This window comes from Leptodactylus fuscus, chromosome 1 (genome assembly GCF_031893055.1).
Source record: "Leptodactylus fuscus isolate aLepFus1 chromosome 1, aLepFus1.hap2, whole genome shotgun sequence".
In the NCBI taxonomy this organism is placed as follows: Eukaryota; Metazoa; Chordata; class Amphibia; order Anura; family Leptodactylidae; genus Leptodactylus; species Leptodactylus fuscus.
In genome coordinates this window covers 67281640-67296716 of record NC_134265.1, presented here as the reverse complement: position 1 = coordinate 67296716, position 15077 = coordinate 67281640, and the positions used below count along the sequence as shown (strand labels likewise).

General features: G+C 47.8%; 1 protein-coding gene across 1 annotated transcript in view; it reads left to right on the top strand.

The window, feature by feature from the left end:
- LIX1 (limb and CNS expressed 1) overlaps positions 1-15077 on the top strand; it is a 98895-nt gene that overhangs the window by 82681 nt on the left and 1137 nt on the right. The gene's annotated exons all lie outside the window — the stretch shown is intronic.

Genomic DNA, 15077 nt, shown 5'->3' with positions numbered 1-15077 from the left:
GTGGCAGGCGCATTTTGGCCTGAGAGTGACGCAGCTCCCTGCTTCACTCTTGGTGCCAAAATCCACCCATCCGCTCCCTGTGTGAACAGGGCCTAAAAAAGGCAATGCTGTGACTATTGGGGCAAAAGGGGTAGTGCTATGATTTCTGGGCTAGGGGCAATGTTAATGTTAGGGCCCATTCACACTACGGATACGCTGACTGATTCTGAACGTTAAAACACGTTCAGAATCAGCGGGTATAAAGCAGTTCCATTCATTTCAATGGGATCCGGCATACGAGCGCTCCCCATTGACATGAATGGGCTGCTTTTTTCTCTACGAGCTCTCCCATTGAAGTGAATGGGAAGCACTCGCGTGTACGGCTCACTCAGCTCATTCCGAGCTGTACACGCGAGCGCTTCCCATTCACTTCAATGGGAGCGCTCATAGAGAAAAAAGCAGCCCATTCATTTCAATGGGGAGCGCTCGTATGCCGGCTCCTATTGAAATGAATGGGATCTGCTTTATACGCGCTGATTCTGAACGTGTTTTAACGTTCAGAATCAGTCAGCGTATCCGTAGTGTGAATGGGCCCTAGAGTAAATGGGACATGACTACTGGAAGAAGACTGTGCTTCGCAGTGTTAGATCTGGAGCAGGGGGATTATTGTGATGGCTTATACACCATTCTGGTCCACTGCATGGCCAAAGGGGCTCTTTGTATTATACAAAATACTTCAACACTTTAAATGCAAAATGTCTGGAGTATCCTTGAAAATAAACTCAAGGCTGCATTGTGTGCTAGTGTTATAATTGTAAAATTCCTAGTTCCAGTTATACTTCTCCATCTTTCATTAATTCTGTCAAATATCTCAATTTTATGTTCTTAAATGACCCAAAAGCTGAAATAAAATTATTTGTATAGAGGGAAATAACAAGTTGAAAGCTTCATAAGTAGAGATGAGCGAACAGTGTTCTATCGAACTCATGTTCGATCGGATATTAGGCTGTTCGGCATGTTCGAATCGAATCGAACACCGCGTGGTAAAGTGCGCCATTACTCGATTCCCCTCCCACCTTCCCTGGCGCCTTTTTTGCTCCAATAACAGCGCAGGGTAGGTGGGACAGGAACTACGACACCGGTGACGTTGAAAAAAGTAGGCAAAACCCATTGGCTGCCGAAAACATGTGACCTCTAATTTAAAAGAACAGCGCCGCCCAGGTTCGCGTCATTCTGAGCTTGCAATTCACCGAGGACGGAGGTTTCCGTCCAGCTAGCTAGGGCTTAGATTCTGGGTAGGCAGGGACAGGCTAGGATAGGAAGGAGAAGACAACCAACAGCTCTTATAAGAGCTAAATTCCAGGGAGAAGCTTGTCAGTGTAACGTGGCACTGACGGGCTCAATCGCCGCAACCCAGCTTTCCCAGGATCCTGAATGGAATACACTGTCAGTGTATTCCCGTATACCCGATATATACCCCGATACCCGTTCCAACGGTGTGCCCCCCCACCTTCACCCCAGAAATACCCTGCAAGTCCCCTAGCAATAGAATTGGGGCTATATACACCCACAATTTTTACTACTGGTATACAGTGCCATTGTCTGACTGGGAATTCAAAGAATATATTGGGAATACAAATACCCTCATTTCTTGCTACTGCCATATAGTGCCAGTTTCTGACTGGTAATTCAAAGAATATATTGGGGTTACGTGCACCCACAATTTTTACTACTGGTATACAGTGCCATTGTCTGACTGGGAATTCAAAGAATATATTGGGAATACAAATACCCTCATTTCTTGCTACTGCCATATAGTGCCAGTGTCTGACTGGGAATTCAAAGAATATATTGGGGTTACGTGCACCCACAATTTTTACTACTGGTATACAGTGCCATTGTCTGACTGGGAATTCAAAGAATATATTGGGAATACAAATACCCTCATTTCTTGCTACTGCCATATAGTGCCAGTGTCTGACTGGTAATTCAAAGAATATATTGGGGTTACGTGCACCCACAATTTTTACTACTGGTATACAGTGCCATTGTCTGACTGGGAATTCAAAGAATATATTGGGAATACAAATACCCTCATTTCTTGCTACTGCCATATAGTGCCAGTGTCTGACTGGGAATTCAAAGAATATATTGGGGTTACGTGCACCCACAATTTTTACTACTGGTATACAGTGCCATTGTCTGACTGGGAATTCAAAGAATATATTGGGGTTATAAATACCCTCATTTCTTGCTACTGCCATATAGTGCCAGTTTCTGACTGGTAATTCAAAGAATATATTGGGGTTACGTGCACCCACAATTTTTACTACTGGTATACAGTGCCATTGTCTGACTGGGAATTCAAAGAATATATTGGGGTTATAAATACCCTCATTTCTTGCTACTGCCATATAGTGCCAGTTTCTGACTGGTAATTCAAAGAATATATTGGGGTTACGTGCACCCACAATTTTTACTACTGGTATACAGTGCCATTGTTTGACTGGGAATTCAAAGAGTATATTGGGAATACAAATACCCTCATTTCTTGCTACTGCCATATAGTGCCAGTTTCTGACTGGGAATTCAAAGAATATATTGGGGTTACGTGCACCCACAATTTTTACTACTGGTATACAGTGCCATTGTCTGACTGGGAATTCAAAGAATATATTGGGGTTATAAATACCCTCATTTCTTGCTACTGCCATATAGTGCCAGTTTCTGACTGGTAATTCAAAGAATATATTGGGGTTACGTGCACCCACAATTTTTACTACTGGTATACAGTGCCATTGTCTGACTGGGAATTCAAAGAATATATTGGGGTTATAAATACCCTCATTTCTTGCTACTGCCATATAGTGCCAGTTTCTGACTGGTAATTCAAAGAATATATTAGGGTTACGTGCACCCACAATTTTTACTACTGGTATACAGTGCCATTGTCTGACTGGGAATTCAAAGAGTATATTGGGAATACAAATACCCTCATTTCTTGCTACTGCCATATAGTGCCAGTTTCTGACTGGTAATTCAAAGAATATATTGGGGTTACGTGCACCCACAATTTTTACTACTGGTATACAGTGCCATTGTCTGACTGGGAATTCAAAGAATATATTGGGGTTATAAATACCCTCATTTCTTGCTACTGCCATATAGTGCCAGTTTCTGACTGGTAATTCAAAGAATATATTGGGGTTACGTGCACCCACAATTTTTACTACTGGTATACAGTGCCATTGTTTGACTGGGAATTCAAAGAGTATATTGGGAATACAAATACCCTCATTTCTTGCTACTGCCATATAGTGCCAGTTTCTGACTGGTAATTCAAAGAATATATTGGGGTTACGTGCACCCACAATTTTTACTACTGGTATACAGTGCCATTGTCTGACTGGGAATTCAAAGAGTATATTGGGAATACAAATACCCTCATTTCTTGCTACTGCCATATAGTGCCAGTTTCTGACTGGTAATTCAAAGAATATATTGGGGTTACGTGCACCCACAATTTTTACTACTGGTATACAGTGCCATTGTCTGACTGGGAATTCAAAGAATATATTGGGGTTATAAATACCCTCATTTCTTGCTACTGCCATATAGTGCCAGTTTCTGACTGGTAATTCAAAGAATATATTGGGGTTACGTGCACCCACAATTTTTACTACTGGTATACAGTGCCATTGTCTGACTGGGAATTCAAAGAGTATATTGGGAATACAAATACCCTCATTTCTTGCTAGTGCCATATAGTGCCAGTTTCTGACTGGTAATTCAAAGAATATATTGGGGTTACGTGCACCCACAATTTTTACTACTGGTATACAGTGCCATTGTCTGACTGGGAATTCAAAGAATATATTGGGGTTATAAATACCCTCATTTCTTGCTACTGCCATATAGTGCCAGTTTCTGACTGGTAATTCAAAGAATATATTGGGGTTACGTGCACCCACAATTTTTACTACTGGTATACAGTGCCATTGTTTGACTGGGAATTCAAAGAGTATATTGGGAATACAAATACCCTCATTTCTTGCTACTGCCATATAGTGCCAGTTTCTGACTGGGAATTCAAAGAATATATTGGGGTTACGTGCACCCACAATTTTTACTACTGGTATACAGTGCCATTGTCTGACTGGGAATTCAAAGAATATATTGGGGTTATAAATACCCTCATTTCTTGCTACTGCCATATAGTGCCAGTTTCTGACTGGTAATTCAAAGAATATATTGGGGTTACGTGCACCCACAATTTTTACTACTGGTATACAGTGCCATTGTCTGACTGGGAATTCAAAGAGTATATTGGGAATACAAATACCCTCATTTCTTGCTACTGCCATATAGTGCCAGTTTCTGACTGGGAATTCAAAGAATATATTGGGGTTACGTGCACCCACAATTTTTACTACTGGTATACAGTGCCATTGTCTGACTGGGAATTCAAAGAATATATTGGGGTTATAAATACCCTCATTTCTTGCTACTGCCATATAGTGCCAGTTTCTGACTGGTAATTCAAAGAATATATTGGGGTTACGTGCACCCACAATTTTTACTACTGGTATACAGTGCCATTGTCTGACTGGGAATTCAAAGAGTATATTGGGAATACAAATACCCTCATTTCTTGCTACTGCCATATAGTGCCAGTGTCTGACTGGGAATTCAAAGAATATATTGGGGTTACGTGCACCCACAATTTTTACTACTGGTATACAGTGCCAATTTCTAACTAGGAATTCAAAATGCGCAAGGCTCCCGGAAAGGGACGTGGACGAGGCCGTGGGCGAGGTCGGGGGAATGGTTCTGGGGAGCAAGGTAGCAGTGAAGCCACAGGGCGTCCCGTGCCTACTCCTGTGGGGCAGCAAGCATTGCGCCACTCCACAGTGCCAGGGTTGCTTGCCACATTAACTAAACTGCAGGGTACAAACCTTAGTAGGCCCGAGAACCAGGAACAGGTCTTGCAATGGCTGTCAGAGAACGCTTACAGCACATTGTCCAGCAGCCAGTCAGACTCTGCCTCCTCTCCTCCTATTACCCAACAGTCTTGTCTTCCTTCCTCCCAAAATTCCGAAGCTTTACAGAACAATAACCCAAACTGTCCCTGCTCCCCAGAGCTGTTCTCCGCTCCTTTCATTGTCCCTCAACCTGCCTCTCCACGTCACGATTCCACGAACCTAACAGAGGAGCATCTGTGTCCAGATGCTCAAACACTAGAGTCTCCTCCATCTCCGTTCGATTTGGTGGTGGATGACCAGCAACCCACCCTCATCGACGATGATGTGACGCAGTTGCCGTCAGGGCATCCAGTTGACCGGCGCATTGTGCGGGAGGAGGAGATGAGACAGGAGTTGGAAGAGGAAGTGGTGGATGATGAGGACACTGACCCGACCTGGACAGGGGGGATGTCAAGCGGGGAAAGTAGTGTGGATGTTGAGGCAGGTGCAGCACCAAAAAGGGTAGCTAGAGGCAGAGGCAGAGGTCAGCAGCTTAGGCGAAGCCAGGCCACACCCGGAATCTCCCAAGATGTTCCAGTTCGTACCCAGCCCCGAAAAACTCCCACCTCGAGGGCACGTTTCTCGAAGGTGTGGAGTTTTTTCAAGGAATGCGCCGAGGACAGATATAGTGTTGTCTGCACAATTTGCCTCTCGAAATTGATTAGGGGCTCTGAGAAGAGCAACCTGTCCACCACTTCAATGCGCCGTCATTTGGAATCCAAGCACTGGAATCAGTGGCAGGCAGCAACGGCAGGACAAAGGCCGCCTGCCGTTCACGCCACTGCCTCTGCCACTGCCTCTGCCTCTGCCACTGCCACTGCTGACTGTGCTGGCGATGCACTCCAGAGGACGAGCCAGGACACCACTTCATCTGCCTCCGCCACTTTGTTGACTTCTACCTCATCCTCCCCTGGTCCTGTCTTATCTCCTTCTCCTGCACCATCAAAGGCACCATCAGGCGTTTCTTTACAACAACCCACCATCTCTCAGACATTGGAGCGGCGGCAGAAATACACTGCTAACCACCCACACGCGCAAGCCTTGAACGCCAACATCGCTAAACTGCTGGCCCAGGAGATGTTGGCGTTCCGGCTTGTTGAAACTCCCGCCTTCCTGGACCTGATGGCAACTGCGGCACCTCGCTATGCCGTCCCTAGCCGTCACTACTTCTCCCGGTGTGCCGTCCCCGCCTTGCACCAGCACGTGTCACTCAACATCAGGCGGGCCCTTAGTTCCGCGCTTTGCACAAAGGTCCACTTGACCACCGACGCGTGGACAAGTGCATGCGGACAGGGACGCTACATTTCACTGACGGCACACTGGGTGAATGTAGTTGAGGCTGGGACTGCTTCCCAAACTGGCCCGGTGTACCTCGTCTCCCCGCCTAACATTCCTGGCAGGGACACGAGAAGAACACCCCCCTCCTCCTCCTCCTCTACCGCCTCCTCCTCCGCCACCGCCTCCTCCTCCGCCACCGCCTCCTCCTCCGCTGTTAGATTGACCCCAGCTACGAGTTGGAAACGTTGCAGCACTGGCGTTGGTAGACGTCAGCAGGCTGTGCTGAAGCTGATCAGCTTGGGGGACAGACAGCACACTGCCTCCGAGGTGAGGGATGCCCTCCTCGATGAGACGGCAATATGGTTTGAGCCGCTGCACCTGGGCCCAGGCATGGTCGTTTGTGATAACGGCCGGAACCTGGTAGCAGCTCTGGAGCTTGCCGGACTCCAACATGTTCCATGCCTGGCCCACGTCTTCAACCTAGTGGTGCAACGTTTCCTAAAGAGCTACCCCAATGTTCCAGAGCTACTGGTGAAAGTGCGGCGCATGTGCGCCCACTTTCGCAAGTCGACAGTAGCCGCTGCTAGCTTAAAATCTCTCCAGCAACGCCTGCATGTGCCACAACACCGGCTTTTGTGCGACGTCCCCACACGCTGGAACTCAACGTTTCAGATGTTGAATAGAGTGGTTGAGCAGCAGAGACCTTTGATGGAATACCAGCTACAAAACCCTAGGGTGCCACAAAGTCAGCTGCCTCAGTTTCACATCCATGAGTGGCCATGGATGAGAGACCTTTGTGACATCCTACGGGTCTTTGAGGAGTCCACAAGGAGGGTGAGCTCTGAGGATGCGATGGTGAGCCTTACAATCCCGCTCTTGTGTGTTCTGAGAGAATCCCTGATTGACATCAGGGATAACTCAGATCACACAGAGGAGTTAGGGATAGCATCCGATCCGTCACAGCTGGAGAGTAGGTCCACACATCTGTCCGCTTCACTGCGTTTAATGGAGGAGGAGGAGGAGGAGGAAGAAGAGTTGTCCGATGATGTGATGGTGATACAGGAGGCTTCCGGGCAACTTCGAATCGTCCCATTGTTGCAGCGCGGATGGGTAGACATGGAGGATGAGGAGGAAATGGAGATTGAACTTTCCGGTGGGGCCAGAGGAGTCATGCCAACTAACACTGTGGCAGACATGGCTGAGTTCATGTTGGGGTGCTTTACAACCGACAAGCGTATTGTCAAAATCATGGAGGACAACCAGTACTGGATCTTTGCTATCCTTGACCCCCGGTATAAAAACAACATCTCGTCTTTTATTCCGGTAGAGGGGAGGGCCAATCGCATCAATGCTTGCCACAGGCAATTGGTGCAGAATATGATGGAGATGTTTCCAGCATGTGACGTTGGCGGCAGGGAGGGCAGTTCCTCCAGTAGGCAACCAAGTTCTCACCGGTCCACACAAACGAGGGGCACACTGTCTAAGGTCTGGGACACCTTGATGGCACCCCCTCGCCAAAGTGCCGCCACGGAGGGTCCTAGTGTCACCAGGCGTGAGAAGTATAGGCGCATGTTGCGGGAATACCTTTCCGACCACAGCCCTGTCCTCTCCGACCCCTCTGCGCCCTACACGTATTGGGTGTCGAAGTTGGACCTGTGGCTTGAACTTGCCCTATATGCCTTGGAGGTGCTGTCCTGTCCTGCCGCCAGCGTCCTATCTGAGAGGGTGTTCAGTGCAGCCGGTGGCATCATCACTGACAAGCGCACCCGTCTGTCAGCTGAGAGTGCCGACCGGCTCACTTTGATAAAAATGAACCACCACTGGATAGAGCCTTCATTTTTGTGCCCACCTGTGTAAAGCACCCCAACATGAAACTCCATGTCTGTACTCAACCTCTCCAATTCCTCCGCATCCTCATACTCATCCACCATAAGCGTTGCACAATTCTGCTAATACTAGGCTCCCTCCAACATGATTTCCCCCAACTCTGCTGGTTAGAGGCTCCCTCCACCCTGATTTCCACCAACTCTGCTGGTTAGAGGCTCCCTCCACCCTGCTTTCCCACAACTCTGCTGGTTAGAGGCTCCTTCCACCATGAATTTGCCCAAACTGGGCTGTTTAGAGGCTCCCTCCACCATGAATTGGTCCAAACTGGGCTGGTTAGAGGCTCCCTCCACCATTAATTGGTCCAAACTGGGCTGGTTAGAGGCTCCCTCCACCATGAATTTGCCCAAACTGGGCTGTTTAGAGGCTCCCTCCACCATGAATTTGCCCAAACTGGGCTGTTTAGAGGCTCCCTCCACCATGAATTGGTCCAAACTGGGTTTTTTAGAGGCTCCCTCCACCATGAATTGGTCCAAACTGGGCTGGTTAGAGGCTCCCTCCACCATGAATTGGTCCAAACTGGGGTGGTTAGAGGCTCCCTCCACCATTAATTGGTCCAAACTGGGCTGGTTAGAGGCTCCCTCCACCATTAATTGGTCCAAACTGGGCTGGTTAGAGGCTCCCTCCACCATGAATTTGCCCAAACTGGGCTGTTTAGAGGCTCCCTCCACCATGAATTGGTCCAAACTGGGTTTTTTTAGAGGCTCCCTCCACCATGAATTGGTCCAAACTGGGCTGGTTAGAGGCTCCCTCCACCATGAATTGGTCCAAACTGGGGTGGTTAGAGGCTCCCTCCACCATGAATTGGTCCAAACTGGGTTTTTTAGAGGCTCCCTCCACCATGAATTTGCCCAAACTGGGCTGTTTAGAGGCTCCCTCCACCATGAATTGGTCCAAACTGGGCTGGTTAGAGGCTCCCTCCACCATGAATTTCCCAAAACTTGGCTGTTTAGAGGCTCCCTCCACCATTAATTGGTCCAAACTGGGCTGGTTAGAGGCTCCCTCCACCATGAATTGGTCCAAACTGGGGTTTTTAGAGGCTCCCTCCACCATGAATTGGTCCAAACTTGGCTGTTTAGAGGCTCCCTCCACCATGAATTGGTCCAAACTGGGGTGGTTAGAGGCTCCCTCCACCATTAATTGGTCCAAACTGGGCTGGTTAGAGGCTCCCTCCACCATTAATTGGTCCAAACTGGGCTGGTTAGAGGCTCCCTCCACCATGAATTTGCCCAAACTGGGCTGTTTAGAGGCTCCCTCCACCATGAATTTGCCCAAACTGGGCTGGTTAGAGGCTCCCTCCACCATGAATTGGTCCAAACGGGTTTTTAGAGGCTCCCTTCACCATGAATTGGTCCAAACTTGGCTGTTTAGAGGCTCCCTCCACCATGAATTGGTCCAAACTGGGTTTTTTAGAGGCTCCCTCCACCATGGATTTGCCCAAACTGGGCTGTTTAGAGGCTCCCTCCACCATGAATTTGCCCAAACTGGGCTGGTTAGAGGCTCCCTCCACCATGAATTGGTCCAAACTGGGGTTTTTAGAGGCTCCCTCCACCATGAATTGGTCCAAACTTGGCTGTTTAGAGGCTCCCTCCACCATGAATTGGTCCAAACTGGGGTGGTTAGAGGCTCCCTCCACCATTAATTGGTCCAAACTGGGCTGGTTAGAGGCTCCCTCCACCATTAATTGGTCCAAACTGGGCTGGTTAGAGGCTCCCTCCACCATGAATTGGTCCAAACTGGGTTTTTTAGAGGCTCCCTCCACCATGAATTTGCCCAAACTGGGCTGTTTAGAGGCTCCCTCCACCATGAATTGGTCCAAACTGGGCTGGTTAGAGGCTCCCTCCACCATGAATTTCCCAAAACTTGGCTGTTTAGAGGCTCCCTCCACCATTAATTGGTCCAAACTGGGCTGGTTAGAGGCTCCCTCCACCATGAATTGGTCCAAACTGGGGTTTTTAGAGGCTCCCTCCACCATGAATTGGTCCAAACTTGGCTGTTTAGAGGCTCCCTCCACCATGAATTGGTCCAAACTGGGGTGGTTAGAGGCTCCCTCCGCCATTAATTGGTCCAAACTGGGCTGGTTAGAGGCTCCCTCCACCATTAATTGGTCCAAACTGGGCTGGTTAGAGGCTCCCTCCACCATGAATTTGCCCAAACTGGGCTGTTTAGAGGCTCCCTCCACCATGAATTTGCCCAAACTGGGCTGTTTAGAGGCTCCCTCCACCATGAATTGGTCCAAACTGGGCTGGTTAGAGGCTCCCTCCACCATGAATTTCCCAAAACTTGGCTGTTTAGAGGCTCCCTCCACCATTAATTGGTCCAAACTGGGCTGGTTAGAGGCTCCCTCCACCATGAATTGGTCCAAACTGGGGTTTTTAGAGGCTCCCTCCACCATGAATTGGTCCAAACTTGGCTGTTTAGAGGCTCCCTCCACCATGAATTGGTCCAAACTGGGGTGGTTAGAGGCTCCCTCCACCATTAATTGGTCCAAACTGGGCTGGTTAGAGGCTCCCTCCACCATTAATTGGTCCAAACTGGGCTGGTTAGAGGCTCCCTCCACCATGAATTTGCCCAAACTGGGCTGTTTAGAGGCTCCCTCCACCATGAATTTGCCCAAACTGGGCTGGTTAGAGGCTCCCTCCACCATGAATTGGTCCAAACGGGTTTTTAGAGGCTCCCTTCACCATGAATTGGTCCAAACTTGGCTGTTTAGAGGCTCCCTCCACCATGAATTGGTCCAAACTGGGGTGGTTAGAGGCTCCCTCCACCATTAATTGGTCCAAACTGGGCTGGTTAGAGGCTCCCTCCACCATTAATTGGTCCAAACTGGGCTGGTTAGAGGCTCCCTCCACCATGAATTGGTCCAAACTGGGTTTTTTAGAGGCTCCCTCCACCATGAATTTGCCCAAACTGGGCTGTTTAGAGGCTCCCTCCACCATGAATTGGTCCAAACTGGGTTTTTTAGAGGCTCCCTCCACCATGAATTGGTCCAAACTGGGCTGGTTAGAGGCTCCCTCCACCATGAATTGGTCCAAACTGGGGTGGTTAGAGGCTCCCTCCACCATTAATTGGTCCAAACTGGGCTGGTTAGAGGCTCCCTCCACCATTAATTGGTCCAAACTGGGCTGGTTAGAGGCTCCCTCCACCATTAATTGGTCCAAACTGGGCTGGTTAGAGGCTCCCTCCACCATGAATTTGCCCAAACTGGGCTGTTTAGAGGCTCCCTCCACCATGAATTTGCCCAAACTGGGCTGGTTAGAGGCTCCCTCCACCATGAATTGGTCCAAACTGGGGTTTTTAGAGGCTCCCTCCACCATGAATTGGTCCAAACTTGGCTGTTTAGAGGCTCCCTCCACCATTAATTGGTCCAAACTGGGCTGGTTAGAGGCTCCCTCCACCATGAATTGGTCCAAACTGGGTTTTTTAGAGGCTCCCTCCACCATGAATTTGCCCAAACTGGGCTGTTTAGAGGCTCCCTCCACCATGAATTGGTCCAAACTGGGGTGGTTAGAGGCTCCCTCCACCATTAATTGGTCCAAACTGGGCTGGTTAGAGGCTCCCTCCACCATTAATTGGTCCAAACTGGGCTGGTTAGAGGCTCCCTCCACCATGAATTTGCCCAAACTGGGCTGGTTAGAGGCTCCCTCCACCATGAATTGGTCCAAACTGGGTTTTTTAGAGGCTCCCTCCACCATGAATTTGCCCACACTGGGCTGGTTAGAGGCTCCCTCCACCATGAATTGGTCCAAACTGGGGTTTTTAGAGGCTCCCTCCACCATGAATTTGCCCAAACTGGGGTGTTTAGAGGCTCCCTCCACCATGAATTTGCCCAAACTCTGCTGGTTAGAGGCTCAATCCACCCTGATTTTCAAAACAAATGTTGGTGCCAACCTCAACTTACTACAAGGGCCAAATTCACTGCTGGTGACAAGCTCTCCTCACTGCAAGTGCCAAATACACATGTTTCAAGGTGTTTTCCTACTGTCAGAGAGGTGGTATTGAGTGTGTAAAGTGTGTAGTTGTTAGGCTGTGATGTTGGGGTAATAGAGGGTCTTTGGTGTGTTAGATGCCCCCAGACATGCTTCCCCTGCTGTCCCAGTGTCATTCCAGAGGTGTTGGCATCATTTCCTGGGGTGTCATAGTGGACTTGGTGACCCTCCAGACACGGATTTGGGTTTCCCCCTTAACGAGTATCTGTTCCCCATAGACTATAATGGGGTTCGAAACCCGTTCGAACACACGAACATTGAGCGGCTGTTCGAATCGAATTTCGAACCTCGAACATTTTAGTGTTCGCTCATCTCTATTCATAAGGTTTATGAGGTAACCAAGACTCCAGTTATTCTTTATATATACTATATGTATATTATTTTGTGCTTTTGAGCCAATTTTTGTATTTAGAAATGAAGCTTAATGTAGACTATTCATCTATGTGCTATTTCCTTCAAATAACATGAATATCACATTTCAGTATCCCAAGTCACAATGAAGAGTATTGAGTGGACGACATTGTCTTATTGTGCAGGACTGTTGTTTTGACAACCGCTCTCCGTGTCACAGTATTTAATGCCGTGTTTTATATGTGTTGGCTCTATAACTTTGCAACCAATTTTGGGCGGAGAAGTAGCCAAACATACATTCTTAATTAATTACCAAATCCTCGGCTTGCCATTTCACTCTTATCCCGGATTTCTAAAGTAAACTGTTTGTAGCATATCCTGCGTTTCAATCCCCGAATCACTATTGTTCTGAAGCTGTTTGAAAACGTGAAATAAATACCATGTGTTATGTGGAAGGACGCCGTACACAAACCATGTGTTGGGGAAGGTCCGGTCTCAATTTTCTTTAGTTAGATCTGTAACTAAAAATATATTCACTCATGTTCGAATAATAAACAGAATGAAGAGAGACTAAATTAAGAATTCAGATGTTACAGAAGCCCATTCCAGGCCGCCTTATAATGAGGATTTCATGTATAGCATATGTATGACAGGGGTTACCTCATCAGAGACAACTAATATTAGGATATGGCCTCTGCGGCTGTCAGTGGATATGGGTCCCAATATCAATAGCCCCAACTAACAAGTATTTTTCTAATAAAAAAAAATGTTTAAAAGTTGATTTGAATAGGACGGCATGACTGGGCAGATACTGGGCTGAACTTAAAGGGGTTGTCCAGGCAAAAATGGACAACCTGTTTAATTCCTAAATGATCCAGGGGCAGTGAAGAAAATAAAAAAAATTCATACTCTCCTTTCCACGGTGCTCCAGTACCTCCCAGCGCGGTCCATTTTTTTTGGTCCATTGTTGACGTGTCAAGACTGAAGCCGCTGATTGACCACTGAGACATGAGATGTCACTACCTGTGACATCATGTGTCTCTTCATGAGGCCTGCTGAGGCAACTAATTGGCTTCAGCGGTCACGTGACTGCTGAGGGCAATCTGATGCTTCAGTGGAAGGGGTCCGTGACATCAACAGTGATCAGTTTCACTTTGAGAAGACACCAGAACAAAAGGACCAAACTGCGCTGGAAGGACACCAGAGCATCGGGACAGGTGAGTATGATTTTTTTTTTTCAAATTTTCACTTTTCCCCTGGCTTGGACAACCTCTTTAACAATTTGCCCTTACAAGTGTAGGCACCAGGTTTGCCTCTGTGAGAATATGCGCCAATATTTTTACAATTGGATTAATCAATCCCTTAAAGAGGACCTTTCACCATATCCGGGCACAGGCAGTGTTATATACTGCCAGAAAGCTGACAGTGCGCTGAATTCAGCGCACTGTCGGCTTTCCCGATCTGTGCCCGGTGTGAAGAGCTTACGGCCCGGTACCGTAGCTCTTCTATGGTCAGAAGGGCGTTTCTGACCATTAGCCAGAGACGTCCTTCTGCCTCGCGGCGCCAATCGCGCTGTACTGTGGAGCAGGGAGGAACGCCCCCTCGCTCTGCTCACACAGCTCATCCATAGACTAGTATTATTAGGAGAGGGAGGGGGCGTTCCTCCCCGCTCCACAGTACAGCGCGATTGGCGCCACAAGGCAGAAGGACGTCTCTGGCTAACTGTCAGAAACGCCCTTCTGACCATAGAAGAGCTACGGTACCGGGCCGTAAGCTCTTCACACCGGGCACAGATCGGGAAAGCCGACAGTGCGCTGAATTCAGCGCACTGTCAGCTTTCTGGCAGTATATAACACTGCCTGTGCCCGGATATGGTGAAAGGTCCTCTTTAAGAAGCAGGTCAATTTTCATTTTCCGTTTTTTTCCTCTCTGCCTTACGAGAACCATAACTTTTTATTTTTCCTTCAACATAAATATATTTAGGCTTGTACAGTAGTTTATAGGACAAATTAGGTTTTCTAATGGCACCGTTATTCCATATAATGGGTAAAATATGGGTTACAATGGGAAAAATTTTGCAATTTCTCCATAGGGTTTAGTTTTTACAGCTTTCATGTTGCAGTAAATATTATATGGTGATGTTATTCTGTGGGTCACTATGGTTTCAGTGCTACACTTTTTGATGGGGGGGGGGGACAAAAAAAAATTGATTCAGGCTGGTACCCCACGGGATGGAAGTGCCACAATTTGCCCACGGCAGAAACACTGCGGGAAAAATCATGGCATTTTACAGTAGGGGCAAAGTGGCCCATCTTGCGGTAAAAACCACGGTGTGGATATGCCACAACTTCCATATTTGGCGCATTTTCGGAAATCACAGCAGCTCAATTATACCTATGGAAATGCCAGCGGTTTCCTCATAATTGTAAGAGAAAGTCCGCAGAGGAAGACTCCACAAACTTTCTGTTTAAAGCGCTGCCACGGCCTGCACTGTGTTTCCACCGTGGTATTTCTCACAGCGCTTTTTTGCTGCGGGTCTTCCCGTGGGGCCTTAGCCTCAGGCATAGTGATTTTT